A 17,215-nucleotide genomic window follows, 5' to 3' on the forward strand; every position below is an offset into this window, starting at 1 on the left:
ATGCCTTCAACATCCATAGTATCACATTGCATCCAATTAACCTGAGAGATCAACCGATTCAGCAGTTCGTAGTCTCCCTTATGGAGGTTGTAGCGTGGTTCTGATGACTCAGCATGAGGAGAGTAGCAGGCCAGTTGGAATTGAAGAATGATGTGGCCACTAGACCCCAGACCAGGTAAGTACTCACCTTGACCATCCCTTCTTCTGTAGACATGATGAGGTCCAGGGTGTTCGGCATTTCACCAACTCGATACCTTGTAGGTCTGTCAACGTGCTGGTATAAGAAGGAGTACCACTGCTTTTTGGCAACATAGCGATATCTCGGCCCCATGAAGCAATTTCGTTGAACGTCTTTCGATGGTTACAGTCCCGTTTCGAATAACATGTTTGAACCAGTATGTAAAAAGAAGCTTACCGAGTCCTACTATGGACGTCAAACCCCTTGAGACCCCACTTTTTTGCGATAATTTTTAAATGCGTCAACTCTCGTTGACAATATTCTGGCAATGTGTGTTTTAGAACCTGCCGAAACTTTTATTACTAAGGTATTTTGACGCCAAACGATTATGAAAGGCACTTCTCATTCACTCGTAATGTTACATTTCACGGAACGAATCTGCTGTTTGGGTAGAGGCTACGCGCTCATGGGGCGGAGCCACGTAATGACGTCAGCGCTAAGTTCCGCCCTACCCCTCCGGCGCTCCTTGCCCGGCGACCGGTCACTCGCGTCTCTCGCTCCATTCAGGCTTGATGGTGGGCGGTAGCTGGTAGCGGTAGCGGGCGCTGGTAGATGGCATTTAGAGCAGATGGCGCTGGTGGCGGGGCTCGAGTGTGGCCGAGCCCAAGCCTCTGCCCGGGCCTGAATTGACCTTAACATTACGAGTGAATGAGAAGTACCTTCCATAATCGTTTGGCGTCAAAATACCTTAGTAATAAAAGTTTCGGCAGGTTCTGAAACATGCATCGCCAGAATATTGTCAACGAAAGTTGACGCATTTAAAAATTATCGCAAAAAAGTGGGGTCTCAAGGGGTTTGACGTTCATAGTAATAAATAGGAGACGTGTACAGTGTGCAGGGTACGGGCCATGTCGCAAGAGCATTAACAGTGAGGGGATAAATAGCCATAAGTGGGCACTGGGCACCATTGAGGAAGCGAAAATGACAACGGCATCCGGTGTTCCCAGAAGGTCACCCATCCAAGTACTAACCGGGCCCGATGCTGCTTGACCTCAGTGATCGGACGGGAATTGGTATTTTCAGCATGGTATGGTCGTTGCCGACGAGAGCCGTCCATCTTCAACTCCTTTATCTGTAACATAAAAGATGACGTCACAACTCTGGCACTGACAAGTCTCAAACACCACAGTCATTGCCTTTGGCCAAGCGGATGGCTTGAGTGATGGCGCTGCTCAGTCTCATTGCTTATGTGACCACCAAAAACACTGCCAAGTACCGCTAGGCTACAACAAGCAAATGGCTCGCAGGCAATATGTTAAGGACGATGACACCAAACACATGAGTGAGAAGGGCAGCTGAAAACCGGCACAACTGAGAAATGACCCCCGTCAAATCTCGAGACAAAAGCGGCACTTCCACCCACGCCGGCCGGGGGGGGGGTACCGCCCCCATATTTTTTTTCGCGATAGCTCCGAATGCCACGGCGATACAGAGATGAAGCTTGGCATACCTGAATTTTGATACAAGCCGGATCTTTTGACACCAACCGCGATTTTCGGGTCATTTCAGGTCACCGACCTATGACGTCATAAGCAAAACCTCTGCATGGTCTTATCAATTGCCCCACTGGGGTCTGCGTATAACGCGCCCTACTGGGGGTGGGGGGGGGACTCTTCATAGCCCCCTCCTAACTCCGAAACTACTGGGCCGATCGTCAAAATTCAAACAGCGTCTGATAGCCCTGGAAAAACTGTCGAGCGAAACCTAATTTTATTGACCTCGAGGTCAACGTTGAGGTCACAGTTTAGGTCAAAGTAAAAATTATTATGATTTTGGCTTGTTCACATTTTGGGGCTCTGACCGCCGACTTACAAGTCATATCAGGCTCATTTTGGTTTACACACTCGTGAACCGATGCTTTAGATACCCTGAGGGTACCAAACTTGTACTTTGATTTTAAGGTCAGGGTCAGGTCATCACAGGTCACGGAAATATTATAGCATCAAGCATGCGTCGGTCACGTGACACATGTTTTATGATCCATTTAGGCCATATATTTCGAATTTGATGTCGTTTGTGTCATTCGAGGTTATTTTGAGTTGAATTTAGCTTAGGTCAGGTCACTTTCAGGTCAAAAAGGGTCAAATTTTGAAGTTGAAAATTTTCAAGGAGACTGAGAATATGAAAATTTTTCAAAATTTTCAATTTCAATTTCAAAATTTGAGTGGTGGTTTGTGTCAAAAGCTCCACAGACGAGTTCTTGGACTTGCTCCGCATAAAAAAGCCACAGGGCCAACTAGCATCCATTGATGTAGAAAGCCTGTTCTCTAACGTACCTGTCGATGACACCATCCAAATCATTATCGATGAAGTCTACCACAAGCGAAGCAACGGTTTAGAATCACTTGCACTATCCCCTCAAATACTACGCAACCTCCTAGTAGCTTGCACAAAAGACTCGCCATTCCGCGGCCCCGATGGCAAACTGTATGTGCAGAAAAATGGAGTGGCAATGGGTTCGCCTCTCGGACCATTGTTCGCAAATTTCTACATGGCCCATGTCGAGGAAGCTACCTTTGATGACCCTGAACTGAAACCAACTACATACTGTAGGTATGTAGATGACATCTTTCTAGAAGTCAGGGATAGTGAGCACCTAGCTGCCATTATACGCGAGTTCGAGAAAAATTCGGTTCTTTCTTTCACATATGAAAAGCAACAGGACAACTGCTTATCATTTTTAGACGTAACCGTACAAGCCACTCCAGACAAATATGTGACTAGCGTTTATGTGAAGCCTACCAACATCGGTAAAACGTTGAATGCCAAAAGTGAGTGCCCATCCAAATACAAAAGCAGCGTCCTACGTGCCTTCGTCACGCGGGCGGTCAAAACGAGTTCCACCTACGAGCTGATGCACTCAGAGTTCAACCGAACAAAGCAACTTCTCGTCAACAATGGCTACACAAACACAGAGATAGACGAAGAGATACACAAACAGCTCGATCATCATCAGAGACAACAAACAACACAGAAGAGTGCGAACAAAGTTCATCACATCTACTACAAAAACTACATGAGCTCACAATACAAAACCGACGAACAAATATTAAAGAGCATTGTGAAGAAAAACACTGCATGCAACACAGATGACGAACAGCTACAAATCAACATTTACTACCAGAGCAGAAAGACACGTCAGCTTGTCATGCAGAACAGCCCCGCCACACCCAAGGAGTCGAATCGCACAAACGTAGTTTACAAATACACTTGCCCCCACGAGGATTGTAGGCCTCGTGATAACAACTACGTAGGTGCGACCACGACGACCCTGAGTAGGCGACTCACGATGCACATCCAAGAAGACACCGGCCCAGTAGAACACTGGCTTGAACAACACAAACACAAACCCACTCACAAACACCTGAAGGAGAACACTGAGATCATCGCCACTGTCAACGACCACCATCGACTGTTCATACACGAGGCGATATACATCACCAGACACAAACCACCACTCAACATACAAAAGTACACAAACATCTCTCTGGCACTCTGGGGAGTGTAGAGATGATATGTGTCACGCCTGAATTGTATGTAGGAAACTGTGGAATGTCATGTAGATGGAAAGTGATTCAAATGGTGCGTGAGTGCTTCATGAAACATGCACGTTTGTAGTATGTGTGTACGATCATCGATCAATGTAAATAGTTGACTGTCGTATTTGCGCCAGCTTAGTGAAAGTGTTATGATTATGCCGTCACATGTTTTTGTTGCATAGCTATTTTCCTAAACGACGAATGAGAAGTAGCATATCCCGACGGACCCTGTTGATTTTGTACTCAGTCTTGAAAATGATTGTTTGAGAATACAATCGAAACGCGTCGACAAAATGAAAAACTTTAATGAATATAACTGAAACATTAAACTCGCTACCTGAAACAATCAAGAAAACATTCAACCAAGCCCAAAAACTCAACAAAAAACTATCAAAAGCGAAAGCTGCCTTGCTGTTTAATGACATCTGCCTGAAAGAATATATATATATATATATATATATATATATATATATATATATATATATATATATATATATATATATATTTTCTTTGGAAAAGGTCAAGATTAATGTTGACCTCATGTGACCTCGAATGACCTTGACATATGAAAGGTCGTTTATGATGGATTCTTACCCGCTGATCACGAATCTGGCACCCATTTTCATCTTATCCTCCATTTAGAGCCTCCGGATGGCAAAATTGTATTATTTATTATTACTTACTTAAACCATTGAAATAGCCTTTAGCAAGGAAACTCTTGTGTGACCTTGACGTTTGAGCAGCCTTGTATCGTAAGATGAACCACAAATAGGGACCTGATAAGCCTCAAAACATTTCAAAACATCTTGGAAACTAGCACGCAAGATGTTCGAAAAAGTGTTAAGTTTGAGGTCAAGTTTGTGAATGACCTTCAAATCCAGATCCAAATCCAGTGTATTGAGGTCTCCATTTAAATGGCTTTTCAGCCCTTTCGTCGTGTACATACAAGTATTAAAATTCGCTGACAAACACGTGAATCATTACGCAGTACGTACATAAAAGGCTAAAATCAACGCAATAGCGAAACACTAAACACCAAAAGAAATAAAAGACATCTAAAATACATGGTTTTTCATCCGCTGCCGACCCCGCCAACGCTGTTCCACGTGGACACAGATCTGTAAAGGTCGCCGTCCACTGCACATTGGCATCCGCCGAAAGTACGCGTGTAATCGTCGATAAGCGCGTATTCTCGGCGTTTGCTGAAATGACGCCGTCAACTGCACAAAAGCATCGGCAGAGATGCTCAAAGCACGGCTCAAAGGACCCGCCGGCCGAGGCCGTATACAATAGAATGGAAAACATAATTACTGGCTCGCCTGCCCGTCAGTTACTTCGTACTAACCACGGTGACTATAAATAGCTCTAACGAATAGTGTTTTAACCAAGGCTATAGAACCGGGTTTTAACCAAGTTTTAACCACTTCAATAATTTGACAACAAACCTTCGGTTATAGGAGAATGGTTAGCGGTTTGTTTACATCGGTGGCCTTGAAAGATGACGTCAGCGGGTGTCTACCAATCTTCGCCAATATTTATCTTCGAGGATTTTATCCTCTAAGGCAGTTTGATATTAAACTTTTGGGCTCCCTTAGAGCATAAAAAAGATTATTTACTGCACAGCAATGTCTTAAAAATCGACAAAACCTTGACACCCCGTGACGTCATCTGTCTCCTGAGCCCTCCTCACGTGACCTGCCGGCTCTGATTTCGCTCAGTTTTCACGGTGAAAAAATCTAGGCCTAAGGCACGTGCTCTCTGCTCGGCACCGGCCGCGGCCCAAAATGTCGCAAAGATGCTCTCGCCACGTGCAAACCGCTGAACGCACCCCTTCGAAAAGCTGATATGACAAATGGTTGCATGCGTCCGGCTTGGTGCGAAAATTTCACCCTCGTAGCCCGCACCGTCGCCGAGCAATAGCCCGCCAAAGGGAACTGAATCTTGCGCGGTCGGCGTCAACAGCGGCAGAAAAAGCTCCCACGATCCAACTTTTCCGCCACTAAATTAAGAGCGTAAAGTAAGCGATGAAAAGATGAACATGCCGAAACACGTTGTCGGCGGCTGGGCCGTTTCAGCGGCTGCAGATTCTGCTCCTACCATTGCCTCTGTAGTTAATTCTGCCAGTAAGCGCTTATTTTCGGCGGATAAAAGTGCAGTGGACGGCGACCTTAAGAGAAACAGCGCCTCGCTCGCTCACTCTTAATTTAAGGTAGCTCCAACTGATGTCCGTGGGAGCATCGGGTGTGTCTCTGTGACACGTCCGAGCGACGCTGTACAACTTGGGCCAGTGCAGGCGGCGCGTCAAGCGAGACCAGCCTTTGTATAAGAGCCACATCCCGTTTTTCAAGCATGCCCTCGAAACACTGCCATCCAAGCGCAGGCGCGCACACAGGATTTTTGAATGGGGGGGGGGGGCACGACCTTCGAACTGGGCCCCCCATGCCGAAGGGCCCCCCCCCCCCCCAAAAAAAAAATACGGCCTACGGGGCTATATTTCGGTTGGTTTGAAGCTTGAGCAATTGGTTTGTCAATGCATGGTAGGTAAAACAATTATTTCGGTACCAGCTTAATTTTCAAAACATATATATTTTTACGCTAGCATGTTTTTTAGTATGTTTTTTTTCCGCGGACCCCGGACCCGCGAGTCACCCGGGGGCCCGGGGTCAGCTCAGGCAAGGATGTATCCAGGACCTTTCGATGAGGGAGGCACGGTGGGTCCAGTCTCACTGGCAGACGGGTCTCTTTAAAACGGTCTTTGCATGAGAAAATGTGGAAAATCGGCAAGCAAAAGTATCATTTAAGCCCGAGGAGTGTGCCTAATGTACACTAATGCCTAATTTACATGGTATTTTACGAGCGAGCGAAGCGAGCGAGCTCCTCAGAGTCACCGGTGTGTGGCGCGCTCAGAGGTGCCAGTGAAAGGCCGTCAGATGCGCTGGTGTTGGGTCCTCACAGGCGCCGTTGCGGGGTCTTAGGGCTTAGAGACACTGGTGGGGCCATCATTGGCATGTGTGTGGCCCTGCAAAATGGCCTGCAAGTGGAAAGTGGCCCGTCATAGGCTGGCAAGGACACTCGGAGGCTGGTAAGAGGCCCTCAGAGTCACTGGTACGTGGCCCTCAGAGGCTTCGGTGAGGGGACTCTCAGAGCCGCCGATGTAGGCCCTTAAGATGCGCTGGTGGGGGTCCCTTGGAGGTGGGGCGAGGGGCCTCGCAGTTGCCGTTGTGGGTGCCTTTAGAAACACTGGTGTGGACCGTGTGTCTATCACAGACGGATGTGGAGCCATATAGCAGCCAATCCCTCGTTGGCCGTTATTAGGGCCCTGAACGGCCGGCGAGGTCTCTCAGAAACCGGCATTGGGCCTTTATGAAGATAATTGTGGCTACATAGGAGCCAATAACGTGCCCCCACAAGCCCTGTGGTGTCCTTCCGAGTTGAAGTGCGGCCAGCGCGAACCCTCTGCTACCAACTGGCGCCGCAGGGCCCCTCGGTTTCGAAGGAACCCTAAATCCGAGAACGGGTACGTACCCCCTCGCTCCCTTGCTTTGTCACTGAATCCAAGTGATTAGGGACCCTTTAGGTAATCAGGGGCGTTTCAGATGACCAGGGGTTTTCAATTGATCAGGGGCCCACCAGGTAACCATGGGCCCCTCTGGTAACCAGGCGCCCCTTAAGTAACCAGGGACCCCATCAATAACCAGGGCCCCTCAGTAAACGGGGGCCACTCAGGTAAGTGTAGGAGTCCCGCAGATAACCAGGGCCGGTAAGGTTTCTCAGGTCCGTTTTTTGACAAGGCTCTTATTAACTCAGGTGCGAGTCCTTTGCCATCAGCAGAGGGCCCTTTCAAGCCTTTTGAGGGCCGTTTAACGTCTCTTGAGTTCCCATTGAGGCCTTCTAAGGGCCCTTTGAGCAGTCGAGGGGCCTTTGAGGCCTTTTGAGGGCCTCTTGACGTCAGCTGAGGACCGTTGGACGCCAGCTGAGGATCGTGTTTTTGGGCCTTCTGATGGCCATTAGACGCCAATGGATGACCCTCTGACACCAACTGGGGCCCTCTGACACCAGCTAAGGGCACTTTAAGTTTGACGCTAGCTCAGGGCCCTCTGGCATTAGCTGGGGGCCCTCTGACGCTAGCTCAAGGCCCTTTGACGCTCTTTAAGGCCTTTTGAGGGCCCTTGAGGTCTTCTAAGGGCCCCTTGAGGCTTTCTAAGGGCCCCTTGAGGCTTTTTGAGGGCCGCTTGACGCCAGCTGAGGACCGTTTGAGACCTTCTGATGGCCATTTGGCACCAGCTGGGGGCCCTCTGTCAACAGCAAAGGACCCTTTAGAGTTTAGAGCCTTCGGAGAGCCGTTTGACGCAAGGGCATTGCCCTCTGACGCCAGCTCAGGGACCTTTGACACCCTTTAAGGCCTTCTGGCGTCCGTTTGACGTTAGCTGAGGGCCCTTTGAGGCTATCTGAGGGCCCTTTAAGGCCATCTGAGAGTCCTTTGAGGTCATCTGAGGGCTTCTTAAGGCCATCTGAGGGCCCTTTGACACCATCTAAGGGCCCTTTGACACCAGGTGAGGGCCCTATGACGCTAACTGAGGGCCCTTCGAGGCCATCTGAGGGCCTTTTGAGACCATCTGAGGGCCCTTTAAGGCCATTTGAGGGCCCTTTGTACACGGTCTTCGGTGGTCTAAGGATTAGTTAGAGGCCCATTTGAGGCGGCCTTCGGCCGCCTCAAATGGGCCCCTTCCTTCGAGTTGGGCCCCCAACTCGAATGGGGGGCACGGGCCCGTGTGCCCCCCCTTGTGTGCGCCCTTGTCCAAGCGCCTGCAGAGCAGGAGTGACGTGCTGCCGTCGGGCCAGTCTTGTGACGACACGTGCCGCGAAGTTGATCGCCTTCTGGATACGGTGCTTTTGGGAGGCAGTACATCCTCCCCACACAGTGCAGCAGTAATTGATGTGCGGGAAAACGAGCGCCTCAACCAGCAGCTTCTTATCGCAGCTATTAGTCTCGTATGGCAGCTTGTGTCTCAACTTGGACAGCCCGATCAGAACAGAGTAGCAGCGGCGGATCACCTGTGACACCTGCCTCTCCCATGTAAGTGCAGAATCAATGAATACTCCAAGAATTTTGGCGCACGGGGAAGGTGAGATTTCGCTGTTTCCTAATTTGATAGAAACATGGTGCTCAAGTTTTTTCTTTTGTGACTTGATGATCAACAGCTCAGTTTTACCAGGATTTATCTTTAATCTATTTTGCGTATACCATTTGAGCGCCAGTTCTAGCGTGTCTTCGACTCGCTGTTTTAGAGTGGTAAAGTTTCCGACAGCATCAGAATCTAAAAATTGCACGTCATCGGCATACATTACTTGTTTTCCAAAAGGCAAGTGTGATTCAAGGTCGTTTGTAAAAAGTGAAAACAATTTTGGGCCCAAAAGCGATCCTTGGATCACGCCATGTGTCACAGACAACTCCCCGGCGTCACTACCCTGGATTCTCTGGGTCCTACCACTCAGCCAGTCAGCAAACCAATGTTCTTCAATGCCATACCATCCTAACTTGTCTATCAACCTGACATGTTCTACGCTATCGAAAGCCCGAGGTGTGTCAGCAGCCAGTAAAGTAGTTATGAGCCCGTTTTCCATACTAGTGGTGATAAAGTTAAACGAATCAATCATTGCTGTTTCAGTTGAGTGTCCAACGCGAAAGCCGTGCTGACTTTTACACAGTACATGATTCAAATCGAGGTAAGGCGATAGCTGATTACATACGCATTTTTCGCAGAGCTTGCCAGGCACACTGATAATCGAAAGTGGTCTATAATTCCCTGGTTCACCTCTGTCACCCTTTTTATGCAACGGTATGGCATTGGCATCCTTCCACCTACTCGGCACCTCTCCAGTACGCAGCGAACAGTTTATCACGTGCAATAGATGGGGTCCTATCACAGGGAAGGTGGCGCGTAACATCTGCACTGTCACTCCATCCTCTCCATTGGCACGCGAGTTGCTCATTCCCCTCAGCGCAAGCGATAGTTCGGGTAACGTCACCGTCCTCACTTTGAATGCTGCACTGACCACTATGGGCGGCCTGGGTGACAGGGGCTCCCCCTGTGGCGCCGCGGACAGCGCAGTGGCGACCTCTGCGCCCGCCGTCACAAAGTGTCGGTTCAGTCGCTCAGCCCACCCAGGATCGGTGTGGTGCAGTGGCGCCGTTTTCGGTTCGGGCTTCTTCGAGGCAAGCAGATGTCGTCGGATGTCTGTCCATGTCGTCTTTCGCTGGTTTTTGAAAGAGGTGGTGAAGTAGTCTCTGAAGGCCTTATGTTGTGCTGCCTTCACTGCGTTTCTGCAATTCTTAAAAGCCTGTTGTTTTTCAGTGTTCGTACGGTCGAGGTCCCTGGCTTCCCTAGCGCGATCTCGCCTTTCCATACGCTCCCGCACATCGTCGTTCTCGTGTAGCAGAAATGGTCTAAAGGCCAGGCTCAGTGGGTCAGTAGGAGTACGGTCGAAGTACAGCTGACAGGATGTGGGAATGATGTGGCGACAAACCCGTTCACTACAGCTGAACTGCTTCTTCTAGGACAACAACCATGGTGACCGGCCGTGTGTGGGTAGCTCCATTCGCTGTGACGAGTCGTACAGCGCGCACTCGTCCGTCCGGTCCTGGCAGGGGCTCTGTTCTCGAACCAGGGACCAGAGTCCTTTCGATGTGCCAGGTTTTGGGATTTTTTCTTTCTTCCATCGGCTCCGGATGTGTCGTAGCATCCAGAGTTTCTCCTTGAGGATCTGCACCGTGATCCGATACGGAACGGCGATCCTCACGGGGTCGAAGATAACCGCAGTTCTCCTGAGCGCTCCTCGTCTGGTCGTTTGCTTCTTACTGTCTCGGAACTGGGCACTCGGCGAGTCTCGCTCTTCGTCCCAGACAGCACCCAGAGCTCCTTCGGCAGGGAGATAGGTGTCATCGTAGTCCGCATCGGGGTGTGCTTGTCTCACATATGGTGTGCTGCTTTGCACTTCACTCGTGTTGTTCATCTGGTTTTCGTGCCGGAAGTCTTCCTTTGTGAGCAGATCGGGACAATCTCTTCTTACTGCTCTGGCGGCCTCCGACACGGTTCGTTCTGGTTGATGGACGTCGTCCATACAGACACTGCTGTGTCGCGCTTCCGTGGTCTCTGTCTTCAGTTTGACTTCTGCATCTACATCATGATCGGTGACTGTTTTCTGCGGCACAAGGTCAACGGACGCCAGCCACGATTCGGTTTTGAAGACGGGTTCTTCCTTCTCGTTCTGGTCTGATTCTTGTCCGTCGTTCAAGTCAGGCGGGAGGCAGTTTTTAGCCGTTCTTTCTTGTCGGATGAACTGTTTCTGATCACCCGTCTCCTGGATATCCGCTACGGAGGCCACAGCCCTTTCACGGAATCGTTGCGGGACGTCAGTTTGACTTTTCCGCATGTCTGACTCAGCGAGTGGTCGATTGTTGCACGAGGTGCCAAGCACCTGAGCAGCAGCGTCGGAGATCACCTGGATTTCCGGGTCTTCACTCGGTTTTCTGGCTGAGGGATGCTGCAGGGAATTTGCTGCCTCAGCTGCTTCTCCTGGGTTCAGTTTTCGGAGGCGTCCTTCTTTCAAGCAGGATTCTTGAGTCAACTCTTTCAGGTTCTTGTTGCTAGCGAGTTCTTTTTCCAAGCTCAGCAGGTCTGGCCTAGCGGGTAGCTGGTTGTCGAATGAGATGCCAAGTACCTGGGCAGTAGCGATGGAGACCCATCTGGTTGTCACTTTCTGGCTGTCCGTAACTTTCAACTTCTGGACACTCTCTGACGCCGGTATCTTATCTTTGGGTAACTCGTCGATCCAAGATGGTCTGCTTATCCCGCGCCCTGCTGGGGGGGGTGCTTGAACACCCCCCTTGTGGTTTTTCGCGAATATCTCAAAAACGGCGGCGCGGAGCGCCGCCGTTTTTTATACACCTTATCATACATCAATTCTACACATGTTGTGAAAATTTCAGACCAAGGTCATTCAAGGTCAGGTCACCAGGTCACTTGAAGTGACCTCACCTCATAAAAAGTTTTAATGTCTCTCATAGCTACACCGAGTGACCGATCGCTTTGAAACTTTCAGCGAAACTTTCAGAGCAATAGCATGTACAAAATGTATATCTCAGAATTTTGATATCGATGACCTAAGGTCAGGTCAATTTTGCGACCTCCCCATTATAAGTCAATGGGAGAAATTGTTTAATTGTCGGAACGCCTCTTGGATGTAGGGCATTGTTTCTATTTGAATATTTGTATGTGGGTGACCTTAAGCCCTAGTGTAAAGACGAAGAAACCAGACTGACCTCCAGATGATGTTGAAGACGATGCTGTAGTCGACGATGATGAGAAGAAGACGACGAAGAGAAGTTGTGCACAAATTTTCGGCCCTAGGCCATCCTCAGGTGATGAGAGGGGAGGTAGAGGTAAGGAGGGGGAGGAAGACCACCTCCGACGGTCGCCGCGGCGAGGCACCAACTGACGCTCGACGGAGGTTTGAAATGTCACCAGTTGGCGCGCGAGGTGACCTGCAGCGCCACCTGTCTCGGTACGCCATCTGTCGGTCACCGTTCGGACTGGCAACTCCTTCAGCCGCCGTTATAATATCGGCCATGATGTGGTTTGGGTGTTCAGCGATGGTCTGCGGTCTCGAATGAATAGCGATTCTGCGATTTTCCTGTTTGGGCCGTCTTTGCATACCGTCAAGATGTTGATGCGGAAGCAGTTGGTGATGTCTGTTTGTTCGTTTGGGTGGCAGGTAGTCATGTGGTCGCCGAGGGGAGTGTCCGGGTTTCGGTGCCGCGCGTCTCGGAGGTGCTCGTTAAATCTCAGTCGCACGCTTCGTCTTGTCTCTCCGATATAAATATTCCGCGTCTTTACCTTTTCACACAGCTCACAAGCTATCTCATAGACCACATTTTTTGTGTGACACCTGCCACCCAGACCGCTCATACAAGTCGCACATTTGCGACCCCCTCCAGGGCAGGGGGGCGGTTCCAGAGCGGAGCGCACTAGGCTCTTTTTGAGGCTATTGTTGTTTTTCCAAACGGTTACCCGCCGCGTCTGGTCCGTTCCTCTGCGGCCCAGGTGATGTCGATACCTCGGGAAAGGCGGACCGAACAGAGCCGGGCGCGGCGGCGCCAAGATGACCGAACGTTCATCTCACTGCCATTCATCGATGACTCGCTCGCTCACAAAATCCAGGGCACAGTCCGGGCGTCAGGGCTGGCATTCCAAGTGGCGTGGAAAAACAACAATAGCCTCAAAAAGAGCCTAGTGCGCTCCGCTCTGGAACCACCCCCCTGCCCTGGAGGGGGTCGCAAATGTGCGACTTGTATGAGCGGTCTGGGTGGCAGGTGTCACACAAAAAATGTGGTCTATGAGATAGCCTGTGAGCTGTGTGAAAAGGTAAAGACGCGGAATATTTATATCGGAGAGACAAGACGAAGCGTGCGACTGAGATTTAACGAGCACCTCCGAGACGCGCGGCACCGAAACCCGGACACTCCCCTCGGCGACCACATGACTACCTGCCACCCAAACGAACAAACAGACATCACCAACTGCTTCCGCATCAACATCTTGACGGTATGCAAAGACGGCCCAAACAGGAAAATCGCAGAATCGCTATTCATTCGAGACCGCAGACCATCGCTGAACACCCAAACCACATCATGGCCGATATTATAACGGCGGCTGAAGGAGTTGCCAGTCCGAACGGTGACCGACAGATGGCGTACCGAGACAGGTGGCGCTGCAGGTCACCTCGCGCGCCAACTGGTGACATTTCAAACCTCCGTCGAGCGTCAGTTGGTGCCTCGCCGCGGCGACCGTCGGAGGTGGTCTTCCTCCCCCTCCTTACCTCTACCTCCCCTCTCATCACCTGAGGATGGCCTTGGGCCGAAAATTTGTGCACAACTTCTCTTCGTCGTCTTCTTCTCATCATCGTCGACTACAGCATCGTCTTCAACATCATCTGGAGGTCAGTCTGGTTTCTTCGTCTTTACACTAGGGCTTAAGGTCACCCACATACAAATATTCAATGGGAGAAAATTGAAATGCGCCTCTTTTGGACGAAAGACATTATAAACACTCCCAAACACCGAATTAAAGTGGTTTAGACACACTGAACATGAAAATGGCGTCCGTGACCCTTGTTTATGCCCTGAGGTCATCTTAGGTCACGAATGGTATCTAACAGTTTTTCGCAAATAACTTTTGATAGAGGCATGCTAGAGCGATGAAAACGCCTTAGATGTGTTCAGCTCGACGATACGGATCGACTGATATGCAACATGACCCTTTCCGGTCAGGTCATGACCTTGACCTGAGGTCAAATTTTCAAGTTGACCTTTCAAGGTCAAGTTATAGTTCATTCGATGCGTCTTGACGAGAGGAACACGATGCCGGTAAAAGTAAGCTCGTACAGGGCTTGGGTCAAAAGTTATTGCAGAAAAACTTTCCGAAAAAATCGGCTATTTTTGCAGTTTTTGCCCCCTGCAGGCAAAACCGTTAAAGTTAGGTCAAATCTGAGAGAAAATCTGAGAGAATTACTCAGAAAGGGCGTTAATAGGGCTATCGAATGCGCTTTTCCGCGGCGCTGTAGCTCTATTGGTTCCCGAGTTATGCGTTGGCTTCTTGGAAATTTTCGACATTCGACCTGGAAATCGGCGAAATTTTGCCTTCCATGACCTCTGGTGACCTGACCTTTGACCTGAACAAAAAATTGACCGAAGTGATTTCGTCATTATTTTTGACGCTCTTTCGAACGCCGCCTTCCGCGTATCGCTACGTGGCCCAGGAGCCGAGTTACAAGGGGGGGGGGGTGTTCAAACACCCACCCACCCACCCCCAGCAGGGCGTGGAAATCCAGGACCTCCAGCCGGGCGCGGGCTGAGGGCTAGCTGGGACGGGGCTAGCAGGGAGAGGGAGAGGACAGTGGAATGATATTTCGGGCTGCGGGAGTCTCGTAGTTACCGTTCGCTGTCCTTCCCGTTCAGCTTTCATGAAGTCGTCCCTTCTGCCGGCGTTTCGTCGATCATTCATCTGCTGTCGCCATTGTGCCTCCAGAGAAACTTGTTCCGCTTCGTCTTTGGCGATTTGTAGTTCAATTTGTGTTTTCATTTCATCTTCCTGACGCTTCAACTCATCTTCTTGATTCTCTATCTCCAGTCGTTTCTCCAACTGCTTCACAGTCAGTGCTTTCATATGCGCTGTGAGCCGAGCCTCAGCAGCGGCGCGGGAGACAGACGAACTGCAGCTCACCTCTGTGATTTGCTGTAGTCCGCGCTGTATTCTTATTTCATCATCCAGTCTTCTCAGCTCCCTCTTCAGACGCCATAACCCTTGTAGCGTCTGCCTCATCAACTCATCATGTCGGCGCTTCATCTCATGTCGTCTCTCCAACTGTTTCACATACAGAGCCTTCTTGCGCGCTGTGAGGCGAGCTTCAGCAGCGGCGCGGGAAACAGCTTCACTGTAGCTCACGTGAGACGCCGCGCGGCGGGCTGAGCCGTGACTCCGCCGCGAGTCAGGGCGCGGCCGCTGCAGCGTCGAAGTCTCCATGATTTCCTCTGTTTCTTTCATTTTCTGAACTTCGCCGATAGCACCTTCACTCTACGTTTTCTGTTCTTGTTTTCCCATTTTCGATGAAGTTTCCTCCGCTTCTGATTTCTTCTGGCCTGATCCGGCCCGGAGGACCATTAAATGTCGCCGACCTTGTCGTGCCTCTGGTGGAGGCCGGGACATTTATTGTAGCGGAGGAAAACGTAAATGAATTTTGATGAATGTATTGAAGAATTCCGGACGATAGATGATGTTGAACGGTAGACGAGCGTGAAATTGAAGAACGCAGAGTAGACAGGTAGACCAGAAAACACAGTAGCACTGTCGATGGTCACTGTTGTCCGCCGAGGCGGACACACCGGCGCCGCCGCGGACGGGGGCGCAAAACGCACTAGCACTGTCGATGGTCACTGTTGTCCGCCGAGGCGGACACACCGGCGCTGCCGCGGACGGGGGCGCCGTCGGATTCACTCGCAATACGCCGGCGCGCGTCGGGGCGCCGGCGAAATCGCGCACTGCCACTGAGCTACGCGCTCAGTGGCGTTCACTTTGGCAGCCCACTGGGGGTGTCCGTTCACTTTAGCAACCCGCTGGGGGTGCCTGTTCACTGCGGCAATCCGCTAGGGATGCCGTTCACTCTGGCAGCCCGCTGGGGGTGCCATCGGAATCGCTCGCGGTGCACGATTCCGTCACTTCACTGACACCGGCGCACATCGGGGCGCCGGTGGAGCCGCGCACCGCCACCGAGGACTGTACACTCACCTACTAAGTGATGTTCGCCCCCCGACGGCCCAGCGTTTGACTGGAGCGGTAGACTGCGCCGCCTCACACCCAGGTTCAGCGGTACAGTATACCCCTCTGGCCTCACGCTCGGCACAGACGCGTTGGGCTGGGTCAGGGACGCGCCGCGCTGCGCTGGCCGCCTTACCACTCATTACGGAGCGAGCGAAGTCTTACGTAGAATAACGGACATTTCTGAGTATGAGCGGCCGGCCGGCCGTGGTCACGCTTTTGCGATGCTTATATCTCAGCAACCACTTGACCGATTTACATGCGGTAATTTTTGTAGGGCCTTCATTCCTTCTACCAAGTATTGGACTATTTCCGATGCATGTGGGTGACCCCTTATGCACATGGCACGTGCAAAACGAAGAGGTGTCAGTTTTGTAATTGTTGCAATATCTCGGTAACTACTGAGCCGATTGCGCTGAAACTTGGCATGTAGGTAGGCACCCACAAGGCAATTTTTTTTATTATAAATTTAGTCCGAACCTTTTGATGAGAAGGATTCACAAGGACAGAGCCACCGCTAAGCGAAGCTTGTTGCGATGACCCTGCCCTCTACCCTCCGATCGCGCAATTCCGATTCTATGGCAGAATTTAGAGTCCAAAGTTTAACGTGCGCACAAAGCCGCGCACGGCCGGTCCCCTCGCTGACTTCGCCTGGCTACGGCCTGCCACCAACCGCAACCATACCTGTCAGGAGGCCCATAAATGTCGAGCGCCCGTCGCGCTTCGAACCCGGACTGTCATAACCGGGAACGCGTGCTCTCACCACGCGGAGTCCAACGCTCTAACCAACTGAGCTACGGGACCGGCAATGCCTTTGCATGTGCCACAGTTGGGGTGCTGCTGCACGTGCGCACGTGCGGGGTTCGATTCCAGATCTCGAGAACGGCTGGACCGATTGCGCTCAAATTTGGTACGCGGTTAGGGACCGGTTAGCAGGGTGCCGTGCAAAAGTCAGTTGGGGCCCATTTTGCATGTCCGCACGTGCAGGGTGCCGCTTCCAGATCTCGAGAACGGCTGGGCCGATTGTGCTCAAATTTGGCACATCGCTAGAGACCGGTTAGTAG

At 50.8% G+C, this 17,215-nt stretch overlaps 1 pseudogene; it reads right to left on the reverse strand.

Moving 5' to 3' along the window:
• Positions 1 to 1,160: 1,160 nt before the first annotated feature.
• LOC122385110 lies at positions 1,161 to 1,279 on the reverse strand (annotated as a pseudogene).
• Between the last annotated feature and the right edge of the window lie 15,936 nt (positions 1,280 to 17,215).

The sequence above is a fragment of the Amphibalanus amphitrite genome, unplaced genomic scaffold (assembly GCF_019059575.1).
Source record: "Amphibalanus amphitrite isolate SeventyFive unplaced genomic scaffold, NRLGWU_Aamphi_draft 000208F_arrow, whole genome shotgun sequence".
Classification (NCBI taxonomy): domain Eukaryota; kingdom Metazoa; phylum Arthropoda; class Thecostraca; order Balanomorpha; family Balanidae; genus Amphibalanus; species Amphibalanus amphitrite.